General features: G+C 48.0%; 1 protein-coding gene and 1 pseudogene across 5 annotated transcripts in view; one reads left to right on the top strand and one right to left on the bottom strand.

Annotated features, from left to right (window-relative positions):
• NHSL2 (NHS like 2) overlaps positions 1-12,140 on the top strand; it is a 195,328-nt gene that overhangs the window by 154,657 nt on the left and 28,531 nt on the right. Inside the window, exon 1 of one of the 5 annotated variants that reach the window (XM_019629574.1) lies at positions 10,304-10,427. The exons of the other annotated variants lie outside the window; for them this stretch is intronic. The gene's annotated coding sequence lies outside the window, so the exon portion shown is untranslated. Of the gene's footprint in view, positions 1-10,303; positions 10,428-12,140 lie in introns of those variants that run through there. 5 annotated transcript variants of the gene reach the window in all.
• On the bottom strand, positions 151-717 carry LOC109374769 (60S ribosomal protein L17 pseudogene; annotated as a pseudogene).

The raw sequence follows: 12,140 nt of genomic DNA on the forward strand, positions 1-12,140 counted from the left end.
AGACCAAGTGTGGCCTGAAGCCCAGTTTTTTGTTGTTGTCGTCGTTCTACATAGTTTTAAAAAAATAAGTTAGTTGCAAGTTCACTTTTAAATTTTTTTTTTTTTACTTTTATTAGCATTTATTTGATGTTGAATTTACTCCCAGGCCATAAGTTTTTGTTTCTTCAGTTTCTTCTGGGAGATCTTTTTCTTCTGTGCAACCTCCTCTTCTGGTTTAGGAACAATTTGCTCCTTTTCAGTGAGGATCATCTCAACGTGGCAGGGAGAGCTCATGTAGGGGTTGATCCGCCCGTGAGCTCTGTAAGTTCTGCGCTCTATCTTGGGAGCTTTATTCACTTGGATGTGCTCTATGACTAGCGAGTCTACGTCTAAACCCTTAAATTCAGCATTACTCTCTGCATTTTTAAGCATGTGCAGTAAAAATTCTGCACTCTTTTTGGGCCACCCACCCTGCGTCCAACCCCACTGTTTGGCCTGGGCACACCTCCCAACTCCACCATTGTAACGACGGAAGGGCACACATTGTTTTTGTAATGTGACATCCTTTAGATTCTTGGTGGCTTTTCGGATATGCATACCCTTGATGGCCTGGGCAGTTTCACGAGTGTTCTTAAAATGAACCTGTAGATTCGAACCTCTGGATTTACATGATTTTGTGGGATTCTCCGGGTCAAGAGAATAGCGAACCATTTTGAGAGGTCACCTCAGGCCGCTTTCAGGAAGAGGAAGCTTAAAAATTTTTATTAAACTTATTGTGGTGACATTGGTTAATAAAAAAAACACTTCTGAACAGCAAAAGAAACCGTGAACAAAGGAAAAAGACAACCAACCAAATAGGAGAGTATATTTGCAAACAACACGTCCAATAAGGGGCAATTAATATTCAAAATATATAAAGAACACATACAATTCAACAACAACAAAAAAATCGAATTAAAAATAGGCAGAGGACATGAAGAGACATTTTTCTAAAGAGAACAGACAGATGGCCAACAGACATATGAAAAGATGCTCAACATCATTAACCATCAGGGAAATGCAAATAAAAGCCACAAAGAGATATCACTTCACTCCGGTCAGAATGGCCATCATCAATAAATCAACAAACAACAAGCGCTGGTGAGGACGTAGAGAAAAGGGAACCCTCGTGCACTGTTGGTGGGACTGCGGATTGGTGCAGCCACTATGGAAAACAGACACCTTACTTTTTAAAAAATCCTAAGACCTGACCACAATGTCAGGCAAAACTGAGGGGTGCTACCCCTTGTGGGTGGGCACAGGGCTCCCTAGTTCACCCCAAGCCCCATTCAGCCTGTTTGTGTCCTTAGCCTGGGCCCTGTCATGTCAGTGGTGCTGGATGGTGTCACGGCTCTGCTTACCAGCTACTGTGCGACTTGGCCAATCCATGTGCACCAACACACAGAAAAGACAGAATCCTGTGGGGCTTTGGGGAAGGAGCCACAGAGGTGGACAAGAGAAGCGGGGAAGCTCTACCGAGATTCTAGGAGGACAGATAGACTTCCTTTGGGTGGGAAAGAGACCCGGCAGCACAGACATAGTAGGTACTGGAGAATGGCGCTTCTGAAGGAAGTGGCATGTGTGAAGCGGAGAGGGACAGAGGACTGGTGGAGGAGACCTCGTCAGCCAGGCTTGAGAAACTGGTATTTTATGCTGGTGATTTGGAAGCAGAGGCGTGAGCTGGTCCGACTTGCATGACTAGGAGAAGGCTCTGGCGGCCAGTGGAGGGCAAGATCTGAGACACAGAGAACAGGCAGCAGGTTCTTGCAATTGTTTAAGTGAGAAGTAATGGGGCTTTGATTCGGGGAGGTGCCAGTGAGTGGGGGAAGGAGCAGCCTGAAGGGGGATTTAGGAGGTCAGATTGACAGCTTTTGGTTATTCCTCCAAGTGGGAGGGAACAACTATACACCACGGCACACTGTTAAGCTCTGTGGTGACAGCCACAGCAGTGACTGCCCTTCGCTCAGGATTCTGTAATGTTTGCACTTACCCATCCATTAAATCCAACCTACTACTGTCTGTCCACCAGGCAGCCAGCTCCTTGAGGAGCTCCCTAGCTTCCCTCCTGGCACCCTGGCACAGTACAGCATTCTGACCTTGGCCGTGAGGACAGCAAGGCTCTAGGCAGTACTCACTGTGTGCCAGGCGGAGGACTTGTCACATGGAGACACTCTGGATCGGCAAACTACCCGAGGAAGTCGATACAGCTCTTACAGTTTTTTACAGATGATGACACTAAAGCCTGTGGAGGTGACAGGACTGTCCCGGGTCTCACAGCTAGTGACAGAGCCAGGATAAGGATCGGAGAATACGTGCTCTGCTCCAGAGCCTACACTCTGCTGGCCGTGCAGGCCAGAAGAGCGGCCGCCAGGCACACAGACCTAGTGCGACCTCACACCGGACACCCTCAGGGGAGATGCAGGCCAGGTGGGGAAGAGGTGAACCAGGTGGCCAGCATTGCAGTCAATGAAGGAGAGCTGTGAGGTTACAAGGGGCCCTGTCCCTCCCAAACCATAACCCTGCTGTAGCTTCCTACTGTGCTGGCACTCAAATCCAAATTCCTCAAGTAACCTGGCTCCCATCCACCTTTCATTTCGGACCTGTTTTCCTACCAAACCCCACCCTCACTATGCCTCAGGGCCTTTGCACTGGCCCTTTCCCCTGCCAGGCATACTCTCCCGCCCCCCCTCCTTTGCATGGATGTTTCCTTCATTTCAATGCCAAGTCCCTGAAGGCAGGGACTGTGCCTGCCTGGTCACTACTGTACCCCCACTGCCTATGTGCCTGGTACACAGAAAGGACTTGTTTAATGAATGAACCAATTTGGGGCACCTATTGTGTGTCAGGTGTTGCTTTGCAGATATTTTTTCATTTAATCTTCAAACCATCTCTATGAGATAGGTGTGATTGTTATCCCCATTTTTCCAGAGGAGGGAAGTGAGACACAGATAGGCGAAGTGACTTGCCCAAGGTCACAGGGCTTTGAGAGTTGACTCCTGGCTCCAGTCCAAAGTTGAGAAGATCCAGGGCTTTCTCCTTCCACAGACTGTTTCAGGTGGCTGTCTTGGGCTTCCTCAGGAAGGAATTGAAGCAATCCAGGTGGCCTCTCAGCTGGGGTGGTTCACTTTTTCATTCTTGTTTATGAAAACCCCCATAGGTTTAGGGAAGTAGCTCCGAAAGCCGTGAGAAGGCCATCCGACCCCAGTGGAGGGCTGAGCATCCCCTGGTGTATTTTCTTCCTCAGCAGCAGCTGGAAGCTGGTTAGGGGTACATAGTCTTGGTGCACGTCCCCCTTCCCGCCAACTACTGATTCAAACCAGCCTTTTACCAAGATCCCCAGGAGACTAAGCACAAAAAGTTACAGAAGGGCTGCCTGTGAGAGCAGCTTGGCTCATCGCCAGACTGGAGCTCCCTGAGAGCAGGGCTGTGTACTGTGGGTGTATCCCCAGGGTCCCTAGTGGTACTCAGTCATGTCTGTTGTGTGAGGAAATTTGTGAAGGAGCCTTGTGACATACAGCCAGCTTAGACGCAGGGAGAATCTTTTACTAGGCACATTGTCACCCGCTCCTGCAAGCTGCCCCACGCAGAGGCCCCACCCTGGGCCTCCTTCCAGGCCTGTGGTCCCAAAAGGGAGGCCCAGCAGCAGGGACTTTTGGCCTTAGACTTAGGACAAGACTCTGGACAGGCTTGTTGTCCCTTCCCTGTTCCCTTTATCTTCCCACCCTGAAAACCCCGGGGAGGAACTTGCTCTGTTGGTCGCTCCTTTCACTGAGGGCATGGCCTCCTCAGCACACATAGCCACCCAAATTCCCATGCCACCTCTCAAATGGCCCCCTGGAAATGTAAGTCCCTTCCAACATACAGAAGCTGCTGCCAGGTGCTGGCTACCAAGCCCGAGCTGAGTGTGGAACCAAAATAAACCCCTGTTGATATGGAAACGGGTCGAATTATTTTTAAGAAAAAAATAGCTTCTTCGTTAAGTCATGTTGTTATGGCAACCGGGATTAGGAAAATAACTTGGCCGAGGAGGTTATGTGCAATGTTTTGGGAATGAGAGTTTTCAGAATAGTGAAAAACAAGTTGTGAGCTCCTCCCCCCGTCCCCTGGCTCTGCCCGGAGAAGGGGCATGAGGGCCAGCTGAGGACTGACCTGGGCTGCGGGCTGGCTGGGGGCTGCTCTCAGGGGACCTCCTCTGCTGATGTGGGAAAGGATGCTCACTGGGAAGAGGATGTCCTGACCAGAGGTCCGGCTCTGTCTGCACGAGGAATCAGGGGAAGGTGGGGGACTTGTGGAAAAAGAATTGTCACTCTTGATTGTGCCGGCACCGAGCTGATTCCTTGACACACTCGCATTCGATCCTCAGAACAAGCCTGCCAGGCACGATGATCATCTTGGCTTTGCAACTAGGGAGACCGAGTCTCAGGTCAGTGGAGTGACTTGCCCAAGGTCACACAGTAAGTACAGAGCTGGCATTGGAATCTTAGGCTCTACTTGTGGCCTCTGCTGCAAAGTCAAGGGACTATTAAGCTGACACATGAAAGCAGGCCAGTATATTATGCTGCCATTCACTCATTCATTCGGTGTAAAATGCTTCATTGAGCACATACTCTGTGCCAAGCCCTGAGAAGAGCACAGACATATTACACTTCCTATTTATTTGGGGGAGAAACCTTGCTGTAAGCTGGGCACAGATATAGGAAGCAGGGAGCCTGAGTGCCACAGACAGAGAGGGCTGGCCTTTGAAGTGGGAAGCAGCTTCCTGCCCTACAACTCTGGGCACCGTGAACCTTGGCAGCTACAGAGTTTCAGAGGTGTCTTGGTCCCATTACAAAAAGCAGGCTCTATCCCACTCAGTCAAGCCATTGTATGCCAAGTTCTAGGCCTTTTTGAATATAAAGCAAAACCTGTGGCTTCTTTGGAAATTGCCAGTTAGTATTAAATAAGTAGCTCCTGAGGGACAGGGCTTCTCAACCCAAGCACACCTTAGAACCCTGCAGGGGACTTAAAATACCCATACCTGGGCTCCATTCACAAGGATTTTGATTTACTTGGTCAGGAGTGGAACGCCGACATAGGCTATTTTAAAAGGAGTCCCCATTACACGTCCAACATTATCTCTAATTCCTACAACAAACTTTCATTTTAAAGATGACAGTGAGAGGCTCTGAAGCCCTTTGCCCTCTTTTCTTTCTAGCCTGGAACAGGCTACTATTGTGACATTGTCATCCCCCTGTTGGCCTAAGAAAGAGCCCTTCACTCACCCCAAGACCAAGCCTCCAGAGCCCACCTTGAGGAGTAAATCTGCCATCAGCTGGACACCTCCATTCTCATTTACTCCTCACTGCAAGGAGAGGCCTACAGGAGAAGTGGGGTTCTGAGGAGGGAGCCAGATTAGGGTGCACTGACCCTCTGCTCTCAGTCCCACTCCGAATAAGGAGTGGCTATTCACAAAGGCAATTGGCTGAAGGGAGATTCACTTGTTTATTCACCCAACATGCATTTTCCCAAGCACCTACTATGTTCCAGGCTCTGCAGATATGCTGGTGACCAGGACACACAAAGTCCCTGGCCTCAGGGAGTTTACAGCCCAGTGTAGGACAAACAGACAGTAAACAGTGACATCAATACACCAGAGAGTTTCCAATGGCAGTAAGTGCTATGAAGAAAAGCACGCAGAGGGATGTGGCCAGGGCAATTAGGATAGCAGGATCACAGAACGTCTACCTGAGGAGGTGACATGTGAGAGAGACCCGAATGAAAGAAGGAAGCAAACTACATGACTGTCTGATGGAAGACTGCTCCAGGCAGAGGAAATGGCCAGTGCAAAGGCCTTAAAGTGGGAACGAGTCCGGTGTGTTTGCGAAGCGGCAAGGAGGCTGCAGTGACGGGAGCAGAGCAAGCAAGGAGGGTGGCAGGTGATGAGACCAGGAGAGGGGCTGGCGGCCAGCTCATGGGGAGGACTTCACATTTTAGTCAGTGTGATGAGAGCCAATGGGAAGAGGATATCATGGACTGTGTTTTTTAATAGCAGGTTTATTGAGACAGAATTCACCCACTTAAATTCAGGGGTTCTTAGTACATTCCCAGATATGTACAGCTATCACCACTTTTTTTAATTCCAGAACGTTTGCATTATCCCCAAAAGGAAACGCTGTACCAATTAGGGGTCACTTCCCACTTGTACCAACTCCCAGCCCCCAGCCATGGGTAACCACTAGTCTCTTTTCTGTCTGTATGGATTTGCCTATGTGGACATGTCCTATGAATGGAGTCATACAATGTGTGACTTTTTGTGTCTGCCATCTTTCACTTAGTATAAAGTTGTCAAGATTCATCTATGTTATAGCACATATCAGACCTTCATTCCTTTTTACCGCCCAATAATGTTCCATTGTATGTATATATCACATTTTGTCCATCCATCCATTCATCTGTTGATGGACATTTTGGTTGTTTCCATCTTTTGGCTCTTGTGCATAATATTGCTATAAGCATTCATGTACAAGTTTTTGCGTGGACACGTTTCCAATTTTCTTGGGTAGGTAGCTATGAGTGGAGTTGCTGGGTTGTATGGTAACTCTGTTTAAACTCTGTGTTCAATAGTTCGAAGAGCTGTAGCCTGCTTTCCACAACGGCTGCACCATTTTACATGCCCTCCGGCAGTGCATGAGGGTTCCGATTCCTCCACATTCTCACAAATACTTATTATTACCTGATTCTAGCCATTCTCATGAATGGGAGGAGGTATCTCACTGTGGATTTCATTTGCATTTCCCTGATGATTAATGGTGAGCATCTTCTCGTGAGCTTATTGGCCATCTGTGTATCTTCTTTGGAGAAGTGTCTATACAGATCCTTTGCCCGGTTTTGAATTGGTTTGTTTTAATTATTGACTTGTAAGAGTTCTTTATATATTGTAGATACAAGTTCCTTATCAGGTATATGGTTGGCAAATATCTTCTCCATTTCTGTGGGCTGTCTTCATTTTCTTGATGGTGTCATTTGAAGCACAAAAGTTTTCATTTGAATGAAGTCCAATTTAGCTATTTCTTTCTTTTGTTGCTCGTGCTTTGGGTGTCATATCTAACAATACATCGCCTGACCCCTCACTTTTGAGAATGATTCCTCTGGCCATTGTGCTGGGAACACATGAGAGACGGGACTGCAGAGTATCAAGCCAGAGCAGGGATGACAATGGCAGTGAGGGGTGCAAAATCTCGCCTCCTGATTGAGAACTGGGCTCTGAACCCTGCAAAGTGGCCCAGACCCAGGCGCACACAGAGGCATGCTGTCCTCACTGTCTTGCATTTATTTCCTGCTCCTCTTCTGGCTTGAACGCAGTTGGGCAACTCAGACATCTGGAAAGACAGGCGCAGGGCCAGGTCGGGAGGTGATCTGGGGAGGGCCTGAGAGGAAGCCCTTCCTCTTTCTGGGCCTCAGTTTCCACACCTCCATTATGTTAGGGGGCTGGACTAGGGCCTCTGGCAGTCCACAGGCTTCTGGGTCGTCACTTCTGCATTCTCACAGGGTGGCTGAACATGGCTGGCAGAAAGTATTTATTGTGGGAGTGAGAGTTTAAGCAAACCACAAAGCAATATTTACAGTGTGATCCCATATTTGTTTGGCAGAGGAAATTTTCTGGAAAGATACACCCGAGGTACCAGCAGTGCTTGTCTCTGGTGTGTAGGATTATGTGTGTTATTTTCCTCTTTCAGTTTGCTTGTATATTCTGGTTTTCCACTGTGATAAACATGCTTTGGTCTTGTAATAAGAAAAAAAGGAAGCCACAATGGGCCGGCCGAGTGGCGTGCTGGTTAAGAGCTGGCTTGGGACACCAGAGGGCCCTGGTTCGGATCCCACATATGAGGGCCAGTGACACTGCCCTCCACAGCTAAGATGCTGAACAACAGCTCAATCTGGAGCTGGGCTGCCATGAGTCACCGGCGACGGCGTAGGCTGCAGCCCCTGTGGCAGTGGGTTGCCATGGGCTACCGTGTGTAGCCAGCAGCCAGCGTGAGCGGCCAGCAGCCGCAGTGAGCGGCCGTCCAGAAGCCGGCGACTGATCTGCCTCGCCCGGGAAGAGTGCAATGATGGTGCCAGCTTGGGCCAGTGAAGCAACATCCTCCACAACTAGACTGAAGAACAAAACGACAACAACTTGTCTGTTTCCCTTCCCCCAATTCCCCAGCACTGTTCCCACCCCCTAATTCCCCATTAAAAATCTTAAAAAAAAAAAGAAAAAAGAAAAAAAAGAAGGCACAAAAGAAAGAAATTAAAGTTGACAATTATTTTTTTAAAGAGAGGGTTTACCTAGGAGCCATTAGCAAGGAAAGGGAGCAAGAAAGGCAAGCAGCCCGTCTCATCGCCACTGGAGCCGATGGCAGCTGTGTCAATGCACCTTTCAAATTGCAAAGCGCCTAGGAGCCATTAGCAAGGAAAGGGAGCAAGAAAGGCAAGCAGCCCGTCTCATCGCCACTGGAGCCGATGGCAGCTGTGTCAATGCACCTTTCAAATTGCAAAGCGCCTTCTCTGCCAAGGGAGCTTGGTTGTCCCAGAAAGTGGACTCTGAGACGGAGATTAGTGTGCAGGAAGTTTATTAGGGAGGCTCTGGGGATCAACAGCTGTGGAAAGTGGATAAGGAAGTAGGTTGTACAGAAGGGACAAAGTAAACTGTATTGCAGGCTGGGCTCTGGCGCTGACACTGCCCCTCCCAGTAATCCTGAGTTATGATGAAGGAGCCACCCCTGGAAGGAGATGTGACATTGGACAAGGCAATCCCCAAAGAGAGCAGGCAACTCTGCCAACACTTACGAGAGTAAGTTGTCTGTCCCTGAGACAGCATCTGGGTGGTACATCACAGTGTCCACTATAAGAGGTCTGCCTGGCAGGTGAGACCTCTATGCAGGACAAGGTCAAAGGCACATATTGGGGGGGGCAATGAACTCAAGAGGCCCAGCTGTCATCCCCATTCCTGATTTGTCTCCTCAGGCAGTGACCTGAGGGCCATCAATGGGCCAGCGTCTAGTTACTGTGCTTCCCAGGATCAAAAACATTGCTCCAGGCTCTGTCTCCTAGGATCCTTTCATTGCTCTGAAATGCAGACAGGGTGGAAGTATTATTGACCCCGTTTTATCAGAGGAAACCTGGGTTCAGAGAGGAGACACAGCTAGGTCGGGATGAGGCAGATTCTCAGGGCCAGCTCTGTGTGACTCCAGGTCTCGCCCTCTTTCCTTGGGGACACAGCTGCCCAAAATTTCAAGTGATTTGTTTTGTGGTCAGATGGACCAGTGTGTTCCTCCTCATTAATGCTGAACCAGTTTGTTCCCATCAATCAATGTCCAGATGAGCCAGTGTCACTCCTGCAAATCACAAAGTGAAATATGGCTTAGTTGACACGACACAGAACGGACCTCATTCTCTCGGAGCAGAGTGGAGCTTTCTTGCACTGAGGACAAGCCTGAGAATACCCAGTTTGGGGGGACATGAGAGGCTGCAGGCAGTCTGCTAAGTTAATCTTATTAGCCTGTGGGATCAATTGGCTGCAGGCTCCAGGCAAGTGACAGCAGCGGTGGGGGCAGCCTGGCAGCTAGGGACTGATTTATCAGTTATTTTAATGGATGGGATTGCATTTAGGTAATTGAGTCCAAGATTGGCATGAATGAGGCCTCTCTTTAGGCAACCCCCTTGTGATGTAGTGCTCCTTGGTGGATGTCCCGCCAGTGCAGAGGGGTGAGGGAAGGAAAAGAGGAGACAGACAACAAGTGATGGCCTATTCCTGACCACTGTTAGGACTGGTTAGGGGTCCAGGTGCCTCTGACCTGCGTGCTGCCGTCGGGAGGCCGTGCACTGTAGGGCACTGCTTCTCAAATGGTATGCTTGTGCCAGCAGCCTCAGCATCCCCCGGGAACTTGTGAGAAATGCAGAATCTGGGACTCTACTCCAGACCTACTCTATTAGAAACTCTGGGAGCAGGGCCCAGCAATGTGTGTTTTAACAGCCCCTGCAGGCAATTCTGATGCTCCCTAAAATATGAGGCCCACTGGAGGAGTTATGAGCACAAAGTCTGGTCCAACTGAGAAACTTCAATAACAGTACCAATGATGGCTGGCCCCAGTGAGGACAACTGGCAGGTGGGCATGGGGGCTGGGCAATAGATTCATCCTCAGGGAGGGCGAAAGTTTCCAGCCATGAATCAACCTGTGACAACTGGCTGATTGCTGGGGAGAAGTCTGAGTATTTGGTCAGAGCTTCAACCAGATCTCCATCTGTAAAGGAGGAAATACAGCTAGCCAACAGGACCTATCTCTCCATCTTGCCACCTACATACCTCTAGGTACCAGGGGACGTCTGATTGGCCTGTGAGATCCTGGCATAAGGCCAGCATAGCTGACTTCAAGATCAAGATCCAGGTCAGATTATTGGGGTGCCTGTGTGTGGTAAGCTTGAAACTCCAACCACATGTCACTTTCAGCCCCACTTTCCTCTTTTAAACTATGGTACATGGAACAAAGACGGTCCAGTAAAAGTTTACGAAGATCTAAATATGGTGCTTTTCTCTATAGAGTGTTTCTTTGCACCCCAGTAATCAGGTGACCTTTAATTAGTATCATACCTGTTGGTACATTGTCATGTGGAATCTACTAACATGCACAAGAATTGCTGCAGTTTATCAGCAATTTGATCCCGTTTTGTGGCCTTTGTTTTGATGCTGGAGTATGATGCAGTGGTATGTTTCTGACTTACCGAGGTTCTTTTTTTTTTCTGATAACAGCTTTATTTAGACATAATTCAGGGATATACCATACAATTCACCCATTTAAAGTGTACATTTCCGTGAGTTTTCGTATCTTTAAAGCATTGTGCAGCCATACCACAATTTTAGAACATTTTAAATGCCCCAGAAAGAAACCCTGTACCCCATTTCTCCTCACTTCCCTCCCCAGTCCCTGTCAACCACTAACTAATCTACTTTCTGTCTGTATGGATTTGCCTATTCTGGACATACCACATAAATGGAATCATATAACGTGTGGCATTTAGTCACTGGGTTCTTTCACGTGGCATAATGTCTCCAAGGTCCATCCATGTTGTAGCATGTTGTGCGTGTATCAGAGCTTCATCCATTTTTTTAAAGATTTTTATTGGGGAATTAGGGAAGGGGAACAGCGTGTTTTTCCAGGACCCATCAGCTCCAAGTCAAGTTGTTGTCCTTCAATCTTAGTTGTGGAGGGCGCAAGCTCAGCTCCAAGTCCAGTCGCCACTTTCAATCTAGTTGCGGGAGGCGCAGCCCACCATCCCATGTGGGAGTTCAACCGGCAACCTTGATGTTGAGGGCATGTGCTGTAACCAACTGAGCCATCCAGCCACCCGCTGGCAGTTCAGTGGCAGCTCAGCTCAGGATCAGTTCAGGTGCAGCTCACTGGCCCATGTGGGAATCAAACTGGCAACCTTGTTGCTCAGGGCTCACGCTCTAACCAACTGCGCCACCCAGCAGGCCCAGACCTTCATTAATTTTTATGGCTGAATAATAATCCATTGTGTGGATAGACCACATTTTTAAAATTTACTTACTCATTCACAAGTTCATGCACATTTTGGTTGCTTCCACTTTTTGGCTATTATAAATAATGTAGCTATGAACGTTCATGTTCAAGTTTCTGCGTGGACGTGCTTTCATTTCTCTTGGGTATATGCCTAGGAGGGCAAGTGCTTGTGCTGATGATAACTTCATATTTAACATTTTGAGGAACTTATTGTTTTCTAAAGACGTGAGAGGGTACCACTTTCTCCACATACGCATCAACATTTGTCTGACTTTTTTATTGTACCCCTCCTAGTGGGTGTGAAATGGTATCTCATGGTGGTTTTGATTTGCATTTCACTGATGGCTAATGATGTTGAGTATCTTTTCATGTGTTCATTGGCCATTTGTGTATATTCTTTGGAGAGATGTCTATTCAGGTCTTTTGCCCATTTTTGAATTGGGTTATCTGTCTTTTATTCTTGGTTTGTAAGAGATGTTTATATATTCTGGATACAAGTATCTTATCAGACATAAAATTTGCAAATATTTTGCATTATTCTGTAGGCTGCCTTTTTACTTTCTTGATGGCATTATTTGT

Source organism: Hipposideros armiger, unplaced genomic scaffold (genome assembly GCF_001890085.2).
Source record: "Hipposideros armiger isolate ML-2016 unplaced genomic scaffold, ASM189008v1 scaffold_861, whole genome shotgun sequence".
In the NCBI taxonomy this organism is placed as follows: Eukaryota; Metazoa; Chordata; class Mammalia; order Chiroptera; family Hipposideridae; genus Hipposideros; species Hipposideros armiger.